This window comes from Callithrix jacchus, chromosome 3 (genome assembly GCF_049354715.1).
Source record: "Callithrix jacchus isolate 240 chromosome 3, calJac240_pri, whole genome shotgun sequence".
In the NCBI taxonomy this organism is placed as follows: Eukaryota; Metazoa; Chordata; class Mammalia; order Primates; family Cebidae; genus Callithrix; species Callithrix jacchus.
In genome coordinates, this window is record NC_133504.1 from 159,919,858 (window position 1) to 159,942,062 (window position 22,205).

Here is a 22,205-nt window from a genome sequence, read left to right on the forward strand (position 1 = left end):
AACTTATATGGGACGACATATTAATTGTCATAATATGAATGAATCTTACAGAACTTTTTGATATTGGAGGTTTTACCCATGAGTCCAAACAAAGACATACCTATTATACAACTTACATTTTCACAGCTAATGGCCCATGTCTAAAAATGTAAACTTGAAGCAGATCTTCAATAATCTTGCTTTTGAATAATTATTATATTTTTCATGTGTTTCTGGAGTCTATTTTGTTTTAATCTGTTTTATTGCATTAAAAAGCTCACAAGTTTTAGAGATTTGGATGTGTGTTATATCAATCTAGATAATAAATGCTGATTACAATGAAAATACTAGTCAAGTGAAAACTGGAACCAAGTTTAAAATTACTTTTATATCTCTTCACTCTTAGCGAGCACAATACCTGTGCTGGATAAGATTATTGTTCAAAATTATTGCTGTCTTAAAGCAGCTCATATATTCCTTGCTAATATCATGTAACACGCACTGCTTCTCTGTGGGAGGAATATATTTCACACTGCTGCTGTCAGGGTTGAGGATGTGACTTATTTGGTGCATTTGTTAGCTTGTGCTGCAATAAGAACTACCATAGACTAGAAGGCTAAAACAACAGACATTCATTTCTCACAGTTCTGGAGGTTGGAAGCCTGAGACCAAAGTGTCTGTAGGCTTGTTTTCTCCCAAGGGCTATCGCCTTAGCTTGCAGATGGCCACCTTCTTTTTGTGTCCTCACATGGCATTTTCTGTGGATGTACACATCCTGATGTTTCTTGCTTTCTTCTTAAAAGGACACAAGACCTATTGGATTTAGGATTACATTTAACCTTAATCATTTTCTTAAATGTCCTATCTTGGAATATAGTCACGCGGGCTGTTATATGCTTCAGTATGTGAATTTTGGGGGAACAAAATTTAGTTCATAACACCTGGGCTAATGGAACATGATATAAAGTATTTGCAAATTCTGAGTAAAAGAAGATCAATTTAATGGTTTGCTACAGCTCTCTTTCCTCTGCCGTGAGACCATCATGTACTCAAATGGGGCTCCCTCTTTACCCTGGGCTCTGGATTAAACTGGACACTGAACAGAACAGTAGTCTACTTGTTACCAACATGTAAGGAGAAACCTTTTTGTTTTCACCATTACGATTTCACGACTTTCCTGTCTCTTGATATCACAACTTAGCCCAGCAAGAGCTAAGTAATAAAGTAATCATTACTTATAAATAGAAAGCTTTTATTAAATTTTGTGGCTTTGGTTTTGGAGTCAGGCTTCAGACAGCAAGGGATTTATTATTAAAGGTTGAATAAAATGCAGTAGCAAACCATTTGGTAAAACTGTTAGCTGCAAGTACCTAAAAGGCAATTGATTAAGCAAACAGGATCCTAATGATATTACTAGCATCCCACTTTCTCCCCCCAACTACTAATTAGCTATATTTACTAGAGCTACAAAAAAATGCTACAGGAAAAAGAAAGCTCAGAAAAGTATTGGCCAGTTTAGAAGAATTAAAAGAGAAAAAATTCCAGAGACTATAGAACTTGCAGGATTAAAAGATGTCAGTGTTTTTTTATATCTAACTTGCAAAATATAAATTAAGAATGTTTTGAATGACAAGTCCAATTAGGACTTAGTCTTTGCTTTAGACAAAATCCAGAGAATAGCTTTCATATCTTCATTGAAACCAACTAATTAAATAAGCAACATGCCATAAGTCCTTTCAGTTGAATAAAAGGGCTCAATGAAAAGAGACAAAGGATGGACCTCGTACAAGAAAGCCTGTTAATTTAATAAACTTACCTTTCAAATTAGAGATAGGCTTGCATATGGAAAAGATCATGGATGTGACTACAGGTATGTTAAGATGACTATAAGAAAATCAGTTTTAAAAACTACATTGCAGTTTTAGAGAATGGTACTGCCAACAGAGCAACAGCACTGGATTAAAATGGACTATGGCAATTTAAGGCTTAAAATGACTTTGGAACATCTAATATTCTACAGACAGAATAAAGGTTAGAAAATGTATCCTAATCTTTCTTGCTCCCTCATATATTTTCCAGAGTCCTCTTCAGATTTTTAATGGAAGATAAAGGAAAAGGAATAACCTCTCAGAGGTCAGTCAAGAGCTTTGGAGAATAAGATAGGGCAGCTAATGCTAGGGAATGTAGTTAGGGATTTTGATGAAACATTAAGACCTCTAGTAAGATTTTAGAATGACCTGGTCTTCTCTGAGCATTCTAGCCTACTATTTGAGAATGAAAGTTTGTGAGTATGTGTGCATAATTGTGTGTATGTGTATGTCAGAGCAAGAGAGAGAGACACGGAGAGAATAGTTATTTTAAAATAGACTCATTTTTTCACAATTTTATAATATATACTATTATGGTTTTTGTATTATTTAAGTTTTACCTGTGTCACTGTACTTTTTTTTAATTATTCTTATTCTTTATCTTATCTCACTCTCAATTCATCTCTCTTTCTCTCTGTCACATAACATAAACATACACACACGCACACACACACACACACACACACACACAGATGGCTTTTTTTAATAAAGAAGGAAACACAGCTGTGGGTTTCTAATGGCTTATGCTGGTCAGCTAAGCAGCTAAACTAATAGATTGGCTGAATTTCTCAGTGACCTTCCTAGAGAAATTTAAAGGAGAGGGAATGTAGCATTCTCTGTCCAAAGAGTGAAACCCTTGTCAATTATTTTATGGTATGTCATTTTTAAATTTTTTTTGAATGTTTGATATTTGTTTGACTTTCAGTTGTACCAAACCAATATTCAGATGGCTTTGTAAAAAAATGAGATTTTTATTATAACTTGAAATCTGTTAGGTCCTGAGTTCAAGACTCTTCAGGAACAGAATGGAGGATAGTATGTGGGGTGTAGAGTGTAAGATTCTCAAAAAAAAAAGGAAGATAAGAGACAGAAAGGGGAAATTGATATACATCTTAAAGCTTATATTTTTGTCTGCGTTTGGAGGTATTTATAAATGGAAGTTTCTAAATTCTCTCGTTATTGAAATTGTATATATTTGGAGCCTACTTTTCAGTTTCTCATCCTCACAAGAACAGAAAATGAAACACCACATATTCTCACTCATAGGCGGGTGATGAAAAATGAGAACACATGGACACAGAAAGGGGAGTACTAAACACTGGGCTCTATTGGGGGGAAAAGGGGAGGGCCAGTGGGAGGGGGAGGTGGGGAGGGATAGCCTGGGGAGAAATGCCAAATGTGGGTGAAGGGGAGAAGGAAAGAAAAGCACACTGCCATGTGTGTTCCTACGCAACTGTCTTGCATGCTCTGCTCATGTACCCCAAAACCTAAAATCCAATAAAAAATTAAAAAAAAAAATTCAAGAGGACACATTGCTAAATATCATACATAAATGCATAAAAATCTAAAATTTTATGTGTTTTATATGTTAAATATTTATTTGTTGTTTACTCACTTATGGTGACACCATAGTGACATTTAATTTATTATGCTGTTGAAGTGGTTTCTTCGTGCATGATGGGATATATTTAATACTTATAGAACATTTCTGTACTAGACATGACACTGCCTAAGTTCTACTTATGGGCAATATCAAACAGTCTACTCTTATACAATGAGGAGACTAATGGGAATTCAGAGAAGGAAAACATATTACATCTCAGTTCCTTGTTACACTAAACTCATCTGAGATTCATTCTTCAGCTACCTATTGAGTAAGTTGTTTATTGCTAGGGGCCTCTGTTGAAGAGGAAAGCAGTGATTGTAATTGAAGGTGTTTATCTTGGAAGGTTCTGGGAGTTTGAGAAAGAAGAAGTCGCAGCACTGAGCCAGTGGGAATGGAATTCAATGATTGGAAGGTAGCATAATGGGAAATAAGATATAATGAAGGAGACAAAGCCAACAGAAGTAGGAACATGGAACAAGCTTTAAACAATTGCTAGGAGAAAGCAAACTAGGGCATGGTATCAATGTGCTTATGTAATATTATTGCAGCTTACAAAATTACAAAAAAGTAAGAAGCTCCTTTAGAGATTACACAGGGACATTAAGTTTTAAGTAGCAGAATCAAATTCAATAAGGCAAATATAGAAACTGCATTTTATCTTACTATTAGTTTCAAGATTAAGTCAGACATCTATGCTATCAGGCAGACTACATATCACATACTTTATCTCAAATTAATAAATATTTATTGATAACTTGCTATATACATGTAACAAATTATAGTAATTAAATGAATGAGAGTAAGATAGACTCAGATTTTCAGAAAATTACATATCAACTTATAGGTATATAAATTGAGGTTTGGATATTGGAAAAAACAAGGTATGCCAAGTTCCACATTATGTATAAAAAGAGATAAAAGGATCTGGAGGAGGAAAACAACTTATCTAGTAGAAAACCAAAGGTTTTTGCAGAAAGATGATATTTTCTTGGAAATAAAAAAATACTAAAAAGAAAAATGGTAGATATACATTCTATGCAGAAAAAATATATAAACAAAGTTCAGGAATTAGAATAGTGAATATATTTGTTCTAAATTTTCAAAATAATTATACATGTATGCATATGTATAATGATATTTTTTCATATATATATATATAGAGAGAGAGAGAGTGTGTGTGTGTGTGTGTGTGTGTGTAAGAAATGACAAAGGACTGAAAAAATAATTGAGATTTAAATTATTTTCTCCCTTATTATACAATTCCAAATTAATAATAAACTGTACTCTCATAAACACATAAAACAAGTTAGAAAAATTAGAATTCACTTTTCTCGTTGCAGTGATTATATATTTATTAGTTCTTTAACCATGAAAGAAACATTTGTATTTTTCACATAACAGAAAATATATAAAAACTACTGGCATAAATAAAATTCTCAGATTTACAAAGTTTATATTCTAATGAGGAAATAGAGTAACTGATGAAGAGAGTAAGCTACTTGACAAATGATACAGTCTTTCTAAGGAAATAATATTTAAATGGAAAATGTAATGTAATGAATCAGTATGGGAAGAGCCAAGAAAACAGTATTTCAGAATTTGGGAAGAAATACAAAGTTGTTAGTGTGAATAAATACACTATGGCAAGTCACAGGAAACAATAAGTACAATATTCCAACTCTTCCCCTCAAGTGATGAAGTCAATTTCCATTCTACTTAGATGTGGACTGATTTTGTGGGGAATAGATTATAGGTGAGAAAAAGAAGAGGAGAATGGGGACAAAAGAGAAACTAATCAGGAGAAGATTTTCCTATGTCCAAGTGAGAGAATATGATTAGTGTGACATAGACTAGACTAGGAAAGCTATAAATAGCAAAGATAGTATGAATTTGTAATGAGTTTTAGGAGCAGACTTGCTGATGAGCACTTTCTGTCAGGGAAACATACCACTTAGGATTTATTCCACTGTTTGTGTAACTGGACTTCATAGTTTTGTCATTTCCTAAGACTGGCTGTTACTGGGGCAAGGGTTTGTGAGAGGGAAGGAGTATCCTGAGAAAGTTAAATGTGAAACACCCACTAGACATTTAAGTGGAGATGTTCAGAAAGCAATTTGATACATGAACCTGTATCAACTGAGGATTTAGTACTGGAAATACAGACTGAGGGTTCAGGATATCGATATTATTTAAAGCCATTGGGCAAGAATCAAGTTACATAGGAGAAAGTAGCAAATAAACTTGAAACAGTCTAGTTGCTATATACCTTTTGCTTTTTTTTTAAATTTTTGCTTAAAGTAGCGAAAGACACTATCTACTAGCATTACTTCTCCAAACTTATCTCTCATTACCAATTGTACAGTTGTACAATATACAGCCTCAAATTTTATATATTAAATAGAATCCTAAAGTAAAACATGGGTTCAAAGGTTAACATGCTGCCCACTTTCAAATTTTGTTGACTTACTGCTATTTTATAAAATTCCTTAGAGGGTGTAAAAGAGTTACTAAAGCTTTTAAATATTGCTGTGTGACCTTCTTGAGAGCATTTAGCTCAGTAAGTACTAGATCCCCACCAACTTTTGATATTGTTTAATACATGTTAATATCACCATTCCAGGCAAATCTTACAGGATCATGCTTTGCAGGGAATAATTAAATGTGTCTTAGGAATTTTGTTTTACTTTATTTCTCATATATGGTGGCTTAAAGTGTGAGACTAATGTGCTGTGATAGTACACTGTTATCAAAATTTTAAAAAATAGTGTATGTTTGCATAACTAAGACCAGTGCAATTTTGTGAGCATGTGGGGCTAGTCTCTCTCACTCTATTTCTTCCTTACATCTTTCTTCACTCTATTTCTATGGAGTCCAAATTTAAACTTTATTTCTTACAACTATATGAATGTATAATTCCTCCCATCTTCATTGCTGTTACAGATTATAACTGCTGTATGCAATTTTCTGTGCTCAGAAAATTAATTTATGCAGAATTACTTAAAAAGTAAATACACAATTTGTTATAAAAGTGCTTATTAATTGATCTCATACTCATTATTCTTGATATAAAGTCAATTAAAAAATAATAGCACACATATGATCCTGCAATTCCAGTTCCACATATATATTTAAAAGAATTAAAAGCATGGACTCAAGTGGATATTTGTACACCAAAGTTCATAGCAGCATTATCAAAACAGCCAAAATGTGGAAGCTATCCTAATGTCCATCAACAGACAAATGGATAAACAAAATGTGGTATATACATTCAAGTGACTATGACTCAGCTTTAAAAAAATGAAATTCTGATAAAGGCTGCAAAATGAATGGACCTTGAATCATTATGCTAAGTGAAATAAATCAGAATCAGAGACAAAAGGCAACTATTATTTCACTTATCTTATGTGCATAAACAGTCAAATACATAGATACAGAATATAGAATAGAGGTTACAAGGGGCTAGAAGCAGAAAGGAATGAGAAGTTGTCTAATGGGTACGGATTTGCACTTTGGGAATATGAAAAAGATGTGGAGATACACAGTAGCAGTGATGGTTGCACGAGGTAGTGAATGCACTTAATAAAACTAAAGTATACATAAAAAACTGGATAAATAGTTAATTTTATGTTACATATATTTTATCACACAAAAAATGTAATAGTACAAAATGATCTAGATCAATTTGTATGTGGCAAAATATTATTTTGTGCTTTTTTCTTTTATAGTTCGAAGTGGGCTTTACTATCAAAAAATCTCCTTTTAAAAAATGGATTTGACTTATTTTCATTGTGAAATATCCCTGCACTCCATTGATAAGTGCTATTTGTTCTATTTTCACATGTTATATTATATACACAATAATAAAATATTAGATTATCCAATGTCCCTTTTCTAATAGCATTTAGGTTCCTGGACTTTATGAAACCATTGCTACTGTCTCATGGAACCACTCATTGGGCATAATCACTTGGTTTTAAGCCCTAACATGGCTTGCACCACAACTGTGTAGTGCATTATTGTATCTGAAATGCTTAACACAGCTCTAGTCACATAATAGTTGCTTAATGAATACCTGTCTAGAAAAATGAACTGACACACTAATGATGGTTTTGTTTCTTGTCCTTTTTTTCTTGTTCTCTTGCCATAATACATCTTTCTTTGCCTTTTCAGATGGATGTTATATTTGGTAGAAAAGAAAAAAAGAAGAGGAGGATAAAAACATATTACAGACAAGCAATGAGAACCCAGTTGAGGGGTGGTGATAAACAGGGTCTTCCTAAAAAATATATGGAACATTTTAAGGTAATCATATATTATAAAAAGAGAAAAAAATCTAAAACTAAGTTAAAAATGACAGATTTTCCTAAATATGAAAAGTAATTGTTCTATTCCACTCTACTCTCTCCTAGTAGTAGTATCCAAAATCTTTTGTCCAATTATGGGCACAAGATACAAAGAAAGGCATTGACAAATTCCTGAGTTGAAGGAAGTTGGATGTGTTTTCACAGTGCCAATTGAGTTTGACAAGTGGGAAATAAATGTTTGCAGAGCAAGGAGAGAATATTTGAAGTCCAGAGGAATTGATTACACAGATGACCCCAAGAACCAAGGTGAATGAGGCTGTGTGTATGAGATGCACCTTTCTTTTGCACTTTGAACACTGGAATATTGCTTTGATTGTTCTGACAAAGTACAATAATTCTCAATGTTCTTGAAAACTTCTATTAGGATTCATAAGACCAAGAAGGCTGGAAAGCAATTATTGGCATCTAGTATTCATTTCCCTGACAATTCCGTAACCCTTATTCACCTGCCCAGCCACATGTTACCTTTCAAAGGTCCATACTTCTCTCCTTCTTAATCATTTAATAACTCAATTTCCTGCATCCAACCATTTGTAAACTTCCTCACCTAATATTATTTATAAATCAGTGGTACAGAAATAGTAAAATATCTGAACATTTTGTAAAGTTATATTAAGATAATTTAGTTATATTATCAAGGGAAGCAACAGTCTTACTAAACTTTCTGATCAGACAATATCTGTTATGTGTTACTCTTGGGATACAAATTTTATGAGACTTTGGTAAATTAGATAGTGTCTAGAAAAAAAACTAAAAGCATCTGAAAGAGAAGACATAAAAGAAATGACTGAGTAGATTAGGAATATTAACCTTGAAAAGACAATACTTAAGTCACATGTTAGCAGCATTCAAATTTTTGAATTTCTTTTCTTTTCTTTTTTTTTTTAATTGCATTTTAGGTTTTGGGGTACATGTGCAGCACATGCAAGATAGTTGCATAGATACACACATGGCAGTGTGTTTAGATGCCTTCCTCCCCTTCACCCACATTTGCCATTTCTACCCAGGCTATCCCTCCCCAGCTCCCCCCCGCCGCTGTCCCTCCCTTATTCCCCCCAATAGACCCCAGTGTGTAGTACTCCCTTCCCTGTGTCCATGTGTTCTCATTTGTCATCACCCGCCTATGAATGAGAATATGCGGTATTTAATTTTCTGTTTTTGTGTCAGTTTGCTGAGAATGATGTTCTCCAGATTCATCCATGTCCCTACAAAGGTTTGAACTCATCATTTTTGATTGCTGCATAATATTCCATGGTGTATATGTGCCACATTTGCCCAGTCCAGTCTATCATCGATGGGCATTTGGGTTGGTTCCAGATCTTTGCTATTGTAAACAGTGCTGCAATGAACATTCGTGTGCATGTGTCCTTATAGTAGAACAATTTATAGTCCTTTGAATATATACCCAGTAATGGGATTGCTGGGTCAAATGGAATTTCTATTTCTAAGGCCTTGAGGAATCGCCACACTGTCTTCCACAATGGTTGAACTAATTTACACTCCCACCAACAGTGTAAAAGTGTTCCAATAGCAGAAACAGTGAATTCATTCTGTCCCCTCAAAGTAGTATACCAAGAACAATGGTTGAAAATTACAAAAGAAGATGAATTTGGCTCATAATAAGAATGATATTTTTAAGTATTTTGATTTTCCAGAAGCAAAACATTTAGTCTTATGAGGTGAATTCACCAAAAGTTCAATGTTTTAGCTGTGATCAGATTACTACATATGCAAGATTATGAGAAATATATTTTTAATAGATTGTAAGTGGGATATTGGAGCATATTTTGCAATGTATTTTATTCTTACTATAACTTAATAACTTCCTATAACTCAACAGAAACTCTAAGTAGCTAGAAAAGTCTATACCGGTAATGAGTGGTAGAATCTGAATTTCACTTGAGTTCTCTGGGACCATAAAAATTTCCCTTTTAGCCACATGCTATACAGCACTGGAAAACTTTAGAAAGAAGAGAAACAAAATGGTAATAGCAATTTTCTCTGGGTAGTAGAATTAAATTTTTATGCTTTTACTTACATACATTTAAAACAAATTTTCCCCAGTAAATATTTATTATATTAATAAAAGTATGGCTATGTTGTGTTTTAAGGCAGAAAAGAGAAGAATGCCTTATTTAAACTAATCCCTTCTAATTGCATATATTTATATTATTTCATTTCGAGAATTTCTCTTCCAAATACATTATTTTCGTTTCTTTTTTTATTTTGAAATAATATAAATCAAGAGAAAAATAGCAAGATTCAAAGAGTTTATATATCCAGGAGTTTCCCTGTTGTAATTTACATTTGTTTTTTCTTCTCTCTCTTCTCTTTGTATGAGTGTGTATATATTTTATGTCCATGTGTGTGTAATTTGTCTATCTATCTGTCAATCAATCAATCATCTACCTATATGCCTTCCTATCACTACCTTTAAAGTTCTACTTCAACACCACGGGATTCATTCAAATCTTCTATCTTTCTATTTTTGTAAATTTCTTTATTATTGAAAAATATTGCTCCCATGTTGACCAAACCATTATTTATTTATCTGAGCAATCATTGTATATGTGATCAACATCCAAACCACAAATACTATTTTCTTAGTCCCAATCCAACTGACCCCTACCATGCCCATTTCCACCTCAGTCAGGGCCTACTCCATCTGTCCCATCAAATAAGTGTAGTGCTCAATTTTGCCAAATTATCAGCCTGTTCAGGGGCTAGAATGAAGTAAAGAAGAAAGGGAGGCCACAGCTCAGTATACATTTGACTTTTATAATATTTCATATATTCTCTTCTTTAAAAATTTTTTTCCAGGAACATGTATTATCCAGATGTTGGTTCTTTGCTATCCAGGCTTTAAAACAATCACATCTTTTATGATTTTCATCTCTACTTTTCTTTTGCATTGTTATAGGGCTTTTTTTTTTTTTTTTTTTTTGAGACAGTATCTCCCTCTGCCAAGTTGGAGTATAGTGGCACAATCTTGGCTCACTGCAACCTCTGCCTCCTGGGTTCAAGGGATTCTCCCAGCTCAGTCATCTGAGTAGCTGGGATTTCAGGCAGTCACCACCAAGCCCATCTAATTTTTGTATTTTTAGTAGAGATGGGGTTTTGCCACATTGGCCAGGGTTGTGTCCCACTCCTGACCTCAGATAATTCACCCACTTCGACCTCCCAAAGTGCTGGGACTACAGGCGTGAGCTACTGCACCCAGCCTTCTTACAGGACTTTTAAAATGTATACTCCACTCCAATAATTTGATTACCTGAAGTTTCAATTGTGTTGATGATTGACTTCAATATTGTATTTTAATTTTGCTATTACATGTGGTTAACTTGCAAAACTTACATCAACACTCATTTCAATAGAAATAAAATCATATTCTTTACATGAACACTCATTTCAATAGAAATAAAATCATATTCTTATATTTAGTATAATTTATGTATCTGTGTTTAGTACATATAATATGTACATATATGCATGGTAAATATAAAAAAAAAACACCGTATTTCTTCTCCTTCAGTTGCCTGGAAATGACATTTGTCTCAGATGTCATACATGAAAAGTCCCATTTTCTTGCATGCACTGCATCTCCCATGCTCCTTGCCTATGTTTCTGTCTACTTGTCTAGCGGCACTGTTGGTATGTTGGTAACAGCTTATACAGGCTTGCAAAGACTCTGTTGAGCACACTTCTTTCCAACTCCCTGTTCATGAATGATACACTGGTTGCTTAAACAGAAACATTGTGGAAATATGGAAATATTTACAATATAAGAATAGGCAAATACTACAAATGAGAGCTTGCATTTCTACAAAGCCTGTTGTTAAAACCAGTCACTAGAGTGCCACCAGATCAATACCTTTCCCTACCTCCTATTAAAACAAAGGAATTTCCATGTTTAAGAGGAGTTTCTGCTCTGAAATATGCAAGGTGTAGTTCTCATTTAATTGCCATACAAATAATAGAACAACAAAAATCCTTCACCAATTCAATAACCTGACTATATCTTAATTTATGTACTATTATAATTACAAAGATTTTATTTTCATAGAAAACCTGAGGGATTAAAATGTGGGAAAAGATTTAAAATACATTTTTTTCCTGTGATTTCAAGTTTAGCAACATTTTAACTTAAAATATTTAATTCAAAATTATTTTAATGATTTTTGTATAATTATTCATAGAAGTGATTTGTTATAGTTATCCTTCAAAATGCAAGTGCAAAAGTGTTATTATGTAAATCAAACATCTACTTGTCAGTACAAAGGAGCAGGAAATTACAACATTCTATTATGTTATTTATTTTCTGCCTTTTACTTTTTAATGGTTATAAATTTCTGAATATGGAAAATAAACTATAGATTTTAACTTTCACAACATGATTGACCCATATTCTATTTTTTTTAAATAACCCAATAATTCATTTGTTACCAAATATTTGGTGCAGGTGCAACAAGTATTCAGCGCTTCATGTTGCTATCACTCTGTTTGGGAATTTTCACTTTAAATTATTATTCGCTTGTTTATTTTGGAAAAATGGCTTTACTTCACTTTTTAAAATCCATCTATCCCTAAAACCTGATTCTGCTAGTGGCATTTTGTTATTGACAATATATTCAGCTTTTACATCCTAACTTGCTTTAGGCAAAGGTAATAAAGACAGCATCAGCTGAATCATCTTAAAAATATGAAAGAATATCTCTCTCCAAACCTCTGTGGTATGCCATTTGCCTCCACATAAACAGTCCTCTTGTAAAATAAATGTACCAGTTAGCATGACTATATACACAGATACATGTTTATTCATTTTGTTTATGTCAAAATATGTGTAAAGTATCTATAAATAATATGTGGAAGGCATATGAATTTAGCAGTTTTCCTTCTTACAATGGTCTTTGTTTTACAAGTATCTTTGGTTGGTGCTACTGGGGTTTGAGTACTTTCTAAGGTCGGTAATGTTAATGAATACCACGCAGAAATCTTCTTGCAGTATGTATTTCTGGATTAATTTTTTGTGTAAGTAAGTATGTGTGCATATGTGTGCTCTCTCTATCTCTCTCTCTCTGTATCTGTGTTTAATAACAGAGGCATAAGAACAGGAACATTAAGTGTTTATTTATCTATGGTTATACTGCAATCAAAAGATACATGTATACAAAATAAAATTACTCTCTGATCTGAGTGCTCTTTATAACATTTCCCTGTAAACACTAGAAAATCTAGAAAGAAAATATAATATTTCAAAAACGTATGAGTGGTCCTACCAAAAGAAATGAAGAGAGAAAGAACAAGAAAACAAATCTTCAGATATTGTAAATAGAGACAAACCAATAACAGAACTGCGGGCTTATGAGTTGACAATAGGAGGCCACTAGTCACTGTGGGAAGAGATAGAGGAGAGTGTAATCTAAACAAAATCTAAGCTCTAAAAAACAAACTATGCCTTGTAACTTTATTGTGTAGTGTGAGAGTAAAGATCTTGGCATAGTGGTGGGACTTTCAAAAAATTGTGCCTTTAAGAAAAGGAGAATAAGCCATTACTTGTGTGGTCAGGGAGGTGACACAAGGTTTATCTCTACCCAATTCTGGATAGACAAATAAAAGTCTACTGTGAAAAACAATGAAAGAATTAAAAAACAAGTGTACATCAATGATAAAGCTTAAATCTAAATTACAAACTTTCTTCATGGAGGAGAGCGTGAGGAAAACATTTAACATAAAATTCATAAGGGACTTCACTAAAAATAAACCACATTGCTAACTACTATGAAAGGACAGAGCTACAACCTGAAAAATATTTTGTCCATAGAAAAGACATAGAAAAGAAATATCTGCCAAAAATGAGTTTACATTAAAAACTTACAAGCCATCATGTTCCAGAATCAGTTAAGAGTAATAAGTAGGAAAATTAGTCCTTCAGATAATGGAACAATCTGAAAATGATCACCAAAAATACCTTGTACCTGACCTCTTCTTATAGCCATCACTGACACAATCAATTCTAAGCAACTATCATCTCTTACAGAAATTATTGAGAGCTCCTAAGCCTTTTTTTACTGCTTCTGCAGTGTCAACTTTAAGTTTTCTCTTCTTAACAGGCAAAGGAAACATGCGGAAACTTTAGCGAATTAACCCCTTTTATCATAATCTGTTAGTATTGTTGCTCACAAATAGCAAGAACTGAGATTTGTAGCAATGGCTTAAAATGTCTGACATGCTATGCCCCCTACCTCTTGCCTCCCTCATTTCATTCCCTTTGTTTGCATCTCACAAGCCACACTGGCTTCCTTGCTATTCCTTGAGTATGTGAGGCATCCTCCCAGGTCAGGATCTTCGCATTTGCTGTCCTTTCTGGTTGATACACTTTCCCAAAGGATTTCTCTCAATTCCTTCAAATGTTTACTCAACTGTCTCCTTCCGAGTGAGGTCTTATTCCTACCCAATTTAAAATACAAAATACTAACCCAATGCCCACCTCCCTCTTTATTCTTTGAGCTTTTCCCCCCTATTTTACATAATATCTAATAAATTGTATCTTATACATACTTATTTCCTTTTTGTCTTTCTGCTAGAAGCTAAATTTAAGGAAGGCCAAATTTTTATCTTTTCTTCTTTGTGTTTGGCAGCACCAAGAACAAATCCTGAAATATTTGTGTTCAATATATTCAATAAATACACACTGAAACATTAATTATATAAGAATGTATAAACATATAAATTTGTATACCAACCACAGACAACTAAAAACCATCATATTACCATTATAATAGCAAAAATAAAGACATATTATTATGTTAACAGAAAGGTTATCTATTAGGAGACGGAAAAGTTCTCTATGAAAATTATACAGTTTTATAAAAAGAGATAAAAGATGAACCTAAATAGAGATATGAATAATTTCCATGAGTTGGAAAGGTTTACACAGTAAATATGAAAAATTTTCCCAAGTAATCTCTGAACTCAGTGTAATTTCACTCAATATACAAACATGACTTTTCCAGGGTTATTATAGATAAATCCAACCTAAAATTCATACAGATGATAAAAGTAGCAAGATTACTAAGAAATGTTTCAATTAGATAAAAACAGTAGAGAGAATGCAGGATGTGTAGACCTGCTCCAACAAACATCATCTTTTGAATGAAGAATATTTAAGATAGGTACTAATTGGGCACAGATAGAAAAATAACACCATAGAAGAAAAAATGAGCCTAGAAGTGTGTTCAGATATTTTTTAGAAATTGATGCATGTGGTACGCAGAAAACTAGCCCCCAAAATATGCTCATATCCTAATCCCTGTAATATGTTAATATGTTACCATATGTGGCAAAAGAGAATTTGCAGAAGTGATTAAGGTTCAGATTTTGAGATTAAAAAAATTATCCTAGGTTATCTGGGTGAGCTCAATGTAATAAATAATAAAGATCCTTCTAAGTGAAAGAAGGAGGCAGAAAAGTCAATGAAGGAGATGTGTGATGGAAGCAGAAGCCAGAGTTATACCATTGCTAACTGGAAGGCAGCCACAAGCCAAAGAACAAAGGCGACCTTCAGGCAAGAAAACAACTTCTCCTTTAAAGCCTCCAGAAGGAATAGAGCTCGCATACTTATTGATCTCAGTCCACTGAAACCCATTTGGACTCTGGAATTCTATATCTGAAAGTTCATAAACCGGTATTGTTTTAAACCAGACAGTACATGATAATTTGTTAAAACAGAAATAGAAAACTAATACAGTTTAGGATAAAAAAAAAAAGACATTATGAGTTGGTATAAATGGGATAAATGATTTGATCATGAAGACTTCCTTATGAAAAGCAAAACTTTAAAATTTAGTTATTAGAAAATATCTATATGACGTCCAGGCAGAGAATAATTTATTAAATAAGATATAAAAAGTGCAAATCAAAACAGTAGATCTTGGTATTCACAAATAAATGATGAAAAGATGGCATCTGTTTGTCAAAAGCCACCATATCGAAACAAAAATAAAAGCTGTAAATGGACTGTATTAGTCTGATTTCTTACTGGTATAAAGAGCAGCCCAAGACAGGGTAATTTATAAAGGAAAGTGGTTTAATTGACTCACAGTTTAGTGTGACTGAGGGAGCCTCAGGAATGTTACAATCATGGTAGAAGAAGGCAAGACCTCTTTCATAAGAGGATGGAAAGGAGAGGGGCTGATCAAAGTGGGAAGAGCCCCTTATAAAACTGTCACATCTTCTGAGAATTCACTATCACAAGAACAGCAGGAAACCACCACCATGATTCAAATAAGTTCACCTAATCTCTCCCTTGATTCATGGGAATTATGGTCATTACATGTCAAGATGAGAATGGGATGGGGACACAAAGCCTAGCCATATCATGAACTGAAGTAAAATGCATAATAAAATGGACAAATAATGAATTTTCAGGATATAGGAATGCATATAAAACTGAGCCAAAGATATAAACAAAACATTTTCAGCAGAAATAAAACAAATGACTAATGGATATTTTAAAAGTTACTCAAGCTGAAATTGTCATGAAAATTTGAAAAACAAAATAATATTCCATCATCTTAAATTTATACATATTTAAAATATATTAAATGAACTTGTTTTTCATAGCATAAACCCATCTGGTTACTATCTTACCTTTTTAAAAAAAAACTTTTTTCAGATGCCTATTTGATATCTATTTTATACTGTGGTTAGAGAACATACTAGATAATTTTTTTTTAATATTTTGTTTTATTATTGAACCATGTGCTTATTTTATGCCTGTGTGGTGTTTTAAATTGTATAACAAAAATTTGCAGTGTAGATAATCAAAATATGCTACCCAATATGCCCCCCATATACCAATTTGGTATTAGGATTATTTTGAGCTGAAGACATTTAAGGCCCAATAGATACAGAAAGAGTCTAACTAAAAGCAGAAACTTCTGCTAAATTAGAACTTTTCCCTGGGGGAAAGGGATAATAATCCCTTTCCCAGGAAAGGAAAAACTTTCCCTAGGGGAAAAGGAAGTTTTATGGCCTTGAAGAAGATGAGAGGGACCTACAGAAACCTTTCTTCTCAATGAGTCCATGTTATGTTTACTCTCCCACTCTTTGCTGCCCCTGAAAACCTAAATCCCTTTTTCTTTCCTTTTTACTTCTTCAGACATTCATTGTTCTTGTTTAGAATGCTATTATCAAGCCCAAGTTCTAATACCTTTTTGAATGATTAATCATTGAGTACAGGTGTGAATACACTCTATTTGTTTTGTTCTTGTTAATCTGTCTTTTGTCAGTGTAATTTCCCAAACCATATTCGGAAAACCTAGAAGGACAGATGAAGAAGTTTATTTTTTTTTTCCTCCAATGCAATAGACTCTGCATGTTGAAATTATGGAAAAGACTCCAAACCACGTCACCCATGCAAGTCACGTCATGGATTGGTTTTAGACTTTGTTAGGACAGGCCTAGAGGAGTCTTCCACAGTGTGGTCCTTATTCTTGAGGCATCAAGTTTTGGTGTCCTAGGTGGATACCAGGGGTATTAACACAATCTCTACCCCTTGGCTATGCTGAAATTTTAATGTATTCTAGTAAAGCTGAACATCTAGAATTTTTTTCATCATGCTTGGTCTTATAGCAGTCACTCTCTGCTAAGACCTGCAATACTCAACCCAGCTCTTAGCCAAAGAATAGCAGAAAAACAATCTCCCACTGTCTCTCTACTACCATCCTTCTCTCTGATGCCACACCTCCCAGTTTCTAAGCACCTTGGTGGCAACGAATGCTAATCTCTGCCTGTTTTTCTTAGTGGCCCCACTCTGCTCTGTTTTGCTCCAGCTCCTTGCAGCAAAGTTGGGAAAGTATTCCCAGGTAGAGAGATGGGCAAATGCAGGGTTTGTTTCATGAGATTCCTTTCCTCAGGAGGCTCATAGTCCTACATTGCTTTTGTTCAATAACTGAAGTTACTTTTTACAGCTGTTCAAGGGCTCTAGTTGTTTATGTCAGGAGACGTAACTCTGTGCCAAAATTTACAGAAGCCAATTTATTTGCTTCTGAACATATTTTATAAACATTGTAAACAAATATTTATGTATATCTAATTTGCATGAAGCTCAGTATTAAGTATGTGAAGATATTGTGGTTAACAATATGGGTATGGTTCCTGACCTAATGAAATTTGCCAATTACTAAACTTAATGCAGTTATATAAATATATTCATATAAGTTTAGTCTCAATGAATTATGTTGCCATTACTGAGGATTCTGTCAGTAATTAATATGATTTTCTCCCTATGTTTGAAGGAAATAACTGATGACAAATACTTAAGTTTTCCCATGTAACCAAAGAACTTAAAAGAAACAGGTCTAGGAAGAAGTGCTGTTTTTTTGTTTTTGTTTTTGATCAATGTGTGTTATTTTTCTAAATGTCTTTTAGGACTATATCCTCATATATAGTACATTTTAATAATATTATTTCAGTTTTTCAAGTATCATCTATTCCACTGTAAATAATAACCTACAACACCATTTCACCAATGCCGATAATCACATACACAACCTTTTAAAGTATTGAATGTTTAACTAAATCTGAAGCCTTTGTTCAGGAATGAAAGTTCAATTTCTTAAGCTGATCATGCTCTTTGTTTATTTCACTGAATAGAAGTATATTGTGGGCACTTCAAGAAAAATATATTCAATGTAGTGCATAAAAATTAATCAGAAAGAGGATTTCAATAAAAAGTATTCCCACAGAAAATCCTGTACGACTTGCAACTTTTCGTTGTTAATAATATACATATTTTATCTAGGGAACAAAATAAAGATTAATTGAATGGGAATATCCAAGTTTAAGACTGTAATAGAATCATGACTTAATTAAAATCAAAATCTCATGGTGTCCTTCAAGTGACACCATAAAGAACTATCAGTAGAGAAGAGCATGAAATTAATTAAACATCACGGTGAATAATAACCCACATATGCTTTTAGAAAAATAAGCTACAGGTTAAGAAGAAAATAGGAATTTTGCTTACTTGTGGATAAAATAAACATTTAATGTTTGATAATATTGTGGGAATATTTTTATTGGAACATATGTAATTGTTTCAAATTATGCCTAATTATTTTACTAATTATTTTATTAATGATCAAGAAGTCTTATATTACAGTATTATCCTTTATTATCTCCATATTTTACACTGAAGAATACTTGAGGCAAAAGGGATTAGAAAATACAAAACATAATACTACAATGTTATTTCTGAGTTTTTTGGTCCAGCACAAAGTTATGTGAGTGAATGTGCATGCCCTTCAAAATTTCCAACAATAGACTGTAATTAATTATCTTTAAGTTTGTCCTTGGGAAAAATGGCTATTCCAGTTACCAGCTTCACTGATTTCAGCAAGCTGGTTAACCTTTCTATTTCATTTTCCTCATCAGTGCAAAATGAATACTGTTATTTATATTTAGGATTAAGAAAATTAAAATAAGACAAATAATGAAAATACATATTGTTTTTCTTTTTTCAATAAATATCCTCTCCACTAGTCTTTTCTCTTAGAAGAGATTTGAATTCAATTGCTCACTTCTTCTTTCTGTTTTTTTTCTCTCTCTCACTCTCTTTGATGTACACATATTTAAGTATATTTTATATCTAATTTACTGCAAGCCTAACAATCTGCATTGCCACCTGTGTCTATATTGACCCAATGATTTAAACATAGACTTATTGTTGGGCACATTCTTTACTGGTATTCAAATGTCATCTTTCAAACTAAAAAATACATACATATATATGTATGTATTCTATTTGCTTGGCAACTTCTCAAAGGGAACCCTTCTACCCTTCTGCTTTATTCAGTCTTTTTGCTCTGGTCCTCAAATTGGTCTCTCTCAAGCCCCACTGTATCCCTTGTGTTTCTTTCCAAACATGTAGTGCTTACCCACCTCTTCTCAAAGGAATCCAATTCTACCTTGCCTCAGGGTCTAGCTTAAATTTCTTTTTGACTGACTGCTAGTACTTACTGATAGATGCTCATACAGACATTTTCCAATTATATGTCCTATTTCTGTGGGACTGAAATATAAGTCCCTTGAAATTAGTCTATAAGTTAGGTTCTTTTGGTTTCAACTAATAAGGAATTAACTTTGCCCAACTTTAACAAAGAGAGAGAGAGAGAGAGAGAGAGAGAGAGAGAGAGAGAGAGAGAGAATTTACTGGCAATATTTTGGGAAGCATGTTATATTTATTAGATAGGTTTCCAACTTGCAAACGGGTTAAAAAACAGAACAGATACTGTCTGGCTCCCTTTCAGGTATAAGCTCAGCACTACTGCCTTGCTGTGTTTTGCTTTCAATTGCCCTTCAATTTCTCCACTAAAAATTCAGCCCCAAAGGGGAAAATTGTTAAGTTACCTGAGTTTGGATTACACTCTTTTCCCTCTATTTATGTACCAGGATAATCAGAAGACATTTTTTGACCAAGATAGCTTCCAGATCTTTTTAAACTTCTGAAATGGTAGGGCAGAGCTACTTTGTTTACTAAAACACTAAGACTGCCACAATATTAGGAAGGAAATTCCCACAAAGGAAATTAATATGCTCTTAAGAAAAAAATACACTAAAAACAAGAAGAAGAATGAACACTACTAAATGTAGGAAACAATTTTTGTTTACATTTTAAGTATGAGCTTTTCTTCTTGGCTATAATCTAATGAGATACTGTTAGTTCACATTGTATTGCTATAACAGACTATGACAGACTGTGTAACTTAAAGGGGAAAAAAATGGTTCCATGTGCTGGCTCACACCTGTAATCCCAGCACTTTTGGAGGCCAAGCCAGGCAGATCACCTAAGGTCAGGAGTTCCAGACCAGCCTGGCCAACATGGTGAAACACTGTCTCCTCTAAAAATAACAAAATTAGCTGGGTGTTGTGGCAGGTGCCTGTAATCCCAGCTACTAGGGAGGCTGAGGCAGGACAATTTCTTGAACCCAGGAGACTGAGACTGTGCCACTGCACTCCAGCCCGGGTAACAGAGTGCGGCTCTGTCTCAAAGAAAAATAAAAAATTCTTGGGATTCTGGAAGCTGGAAAGCCCAACATCAATGTGTCAGCATCTGGGCATCTGGTGTAGACCTTCTTCCTGTATCATTCCTGAAAAAGGTGAAAGGGCAAGTGAAAAAGAAAGGAGGCCTAACTCACCCTTTTATCAGGGATCCACTCCCAGGATAACTAACTTACTCCTGAGATAATTGCATCAATTCATTCATGAAGGGGAAACCTTTATTATCTAATCTCTACTTAAAGGTGCTACTTCTCAATACTGGTTAATTATGGATTAAGTTGTCAATGCATGAATTTTGGGAATCAAATTTGAAACATACCAGATGCAATTTCTGCACTGTTATTGGTAAATACACTAATGTGCTTAGAGAGTAATTGTTGAGGGAACCCGGAAGAGAGTTTCTAAAATAGACAAAGGTAGCAAGGATCACTTTTAGGTGTTGCAACACATTACCTAAAGGAAAGATTACCTAGTATTTATTACCTAAAACTCAATCAGTTTATTCTTAAGTCAATGAATGTGTCTATTTGGAAGTGTTGATTAGAAAGCTTATAATTATTTCAGTTTATAATCCATAGTTATATCAGCCATTGTTAGAGGCAGACTAGTAATCAATAAACCTGACTAAGCTCACTTCTCCCACAGCATCATTTTTTTTTTCTACCATTACCACTGAGGGAATGTGTTCTCTTTCTGGGTCCACAATGGGGCATAGCTTTAAGGGCAAGAACTTCCCAGTGCCATGCCCCCCTCCCATCTCTCTCCATCAGGGAGATTTAATGGTTTATGTTTACATTTCGTGGACACGGGAAGAAACAAAAAGTCAATCACTCCAGCGGAAGTTCTAAGGAACTCCTTTCATTGACCCAGGATCTTAGAGAAGGTAGGAATTTTTCCCAGGTTAAAAGTCCTCTTCTTCCACACCCCTTTGGACTTCATGTTTGGGTCCCCTTGCACGAACACTCGTGGAAGTTGTTTTCCTATCCTGGATTCTGTATTTTTGGATTTTCTCACTCAGTGTGAAAGTTATCTGTTTCTTTCTCTCTCCTTCTCCTTTTTCTCTCTCTGCTTAAATAAATCACTTTCTACAAACACTTTTGAGTTCAGCATTTACTGTGCACTGTGCTGTGGTCCCCTCTCTCATTCTCGAGAGGGCAGACCAAGAACCTGGAGAAATGTCCTCTCAGGGGAGCTGAGGGCACCCTGAACCCCTGAATCCCAATATACCACCACCACTTATATAATCTGCCTTCTCACCTATTATATTATAGATGAACTATTTCTACTCCTATTCAATGCCATATATTTTTCTTGGTTGCTACATGC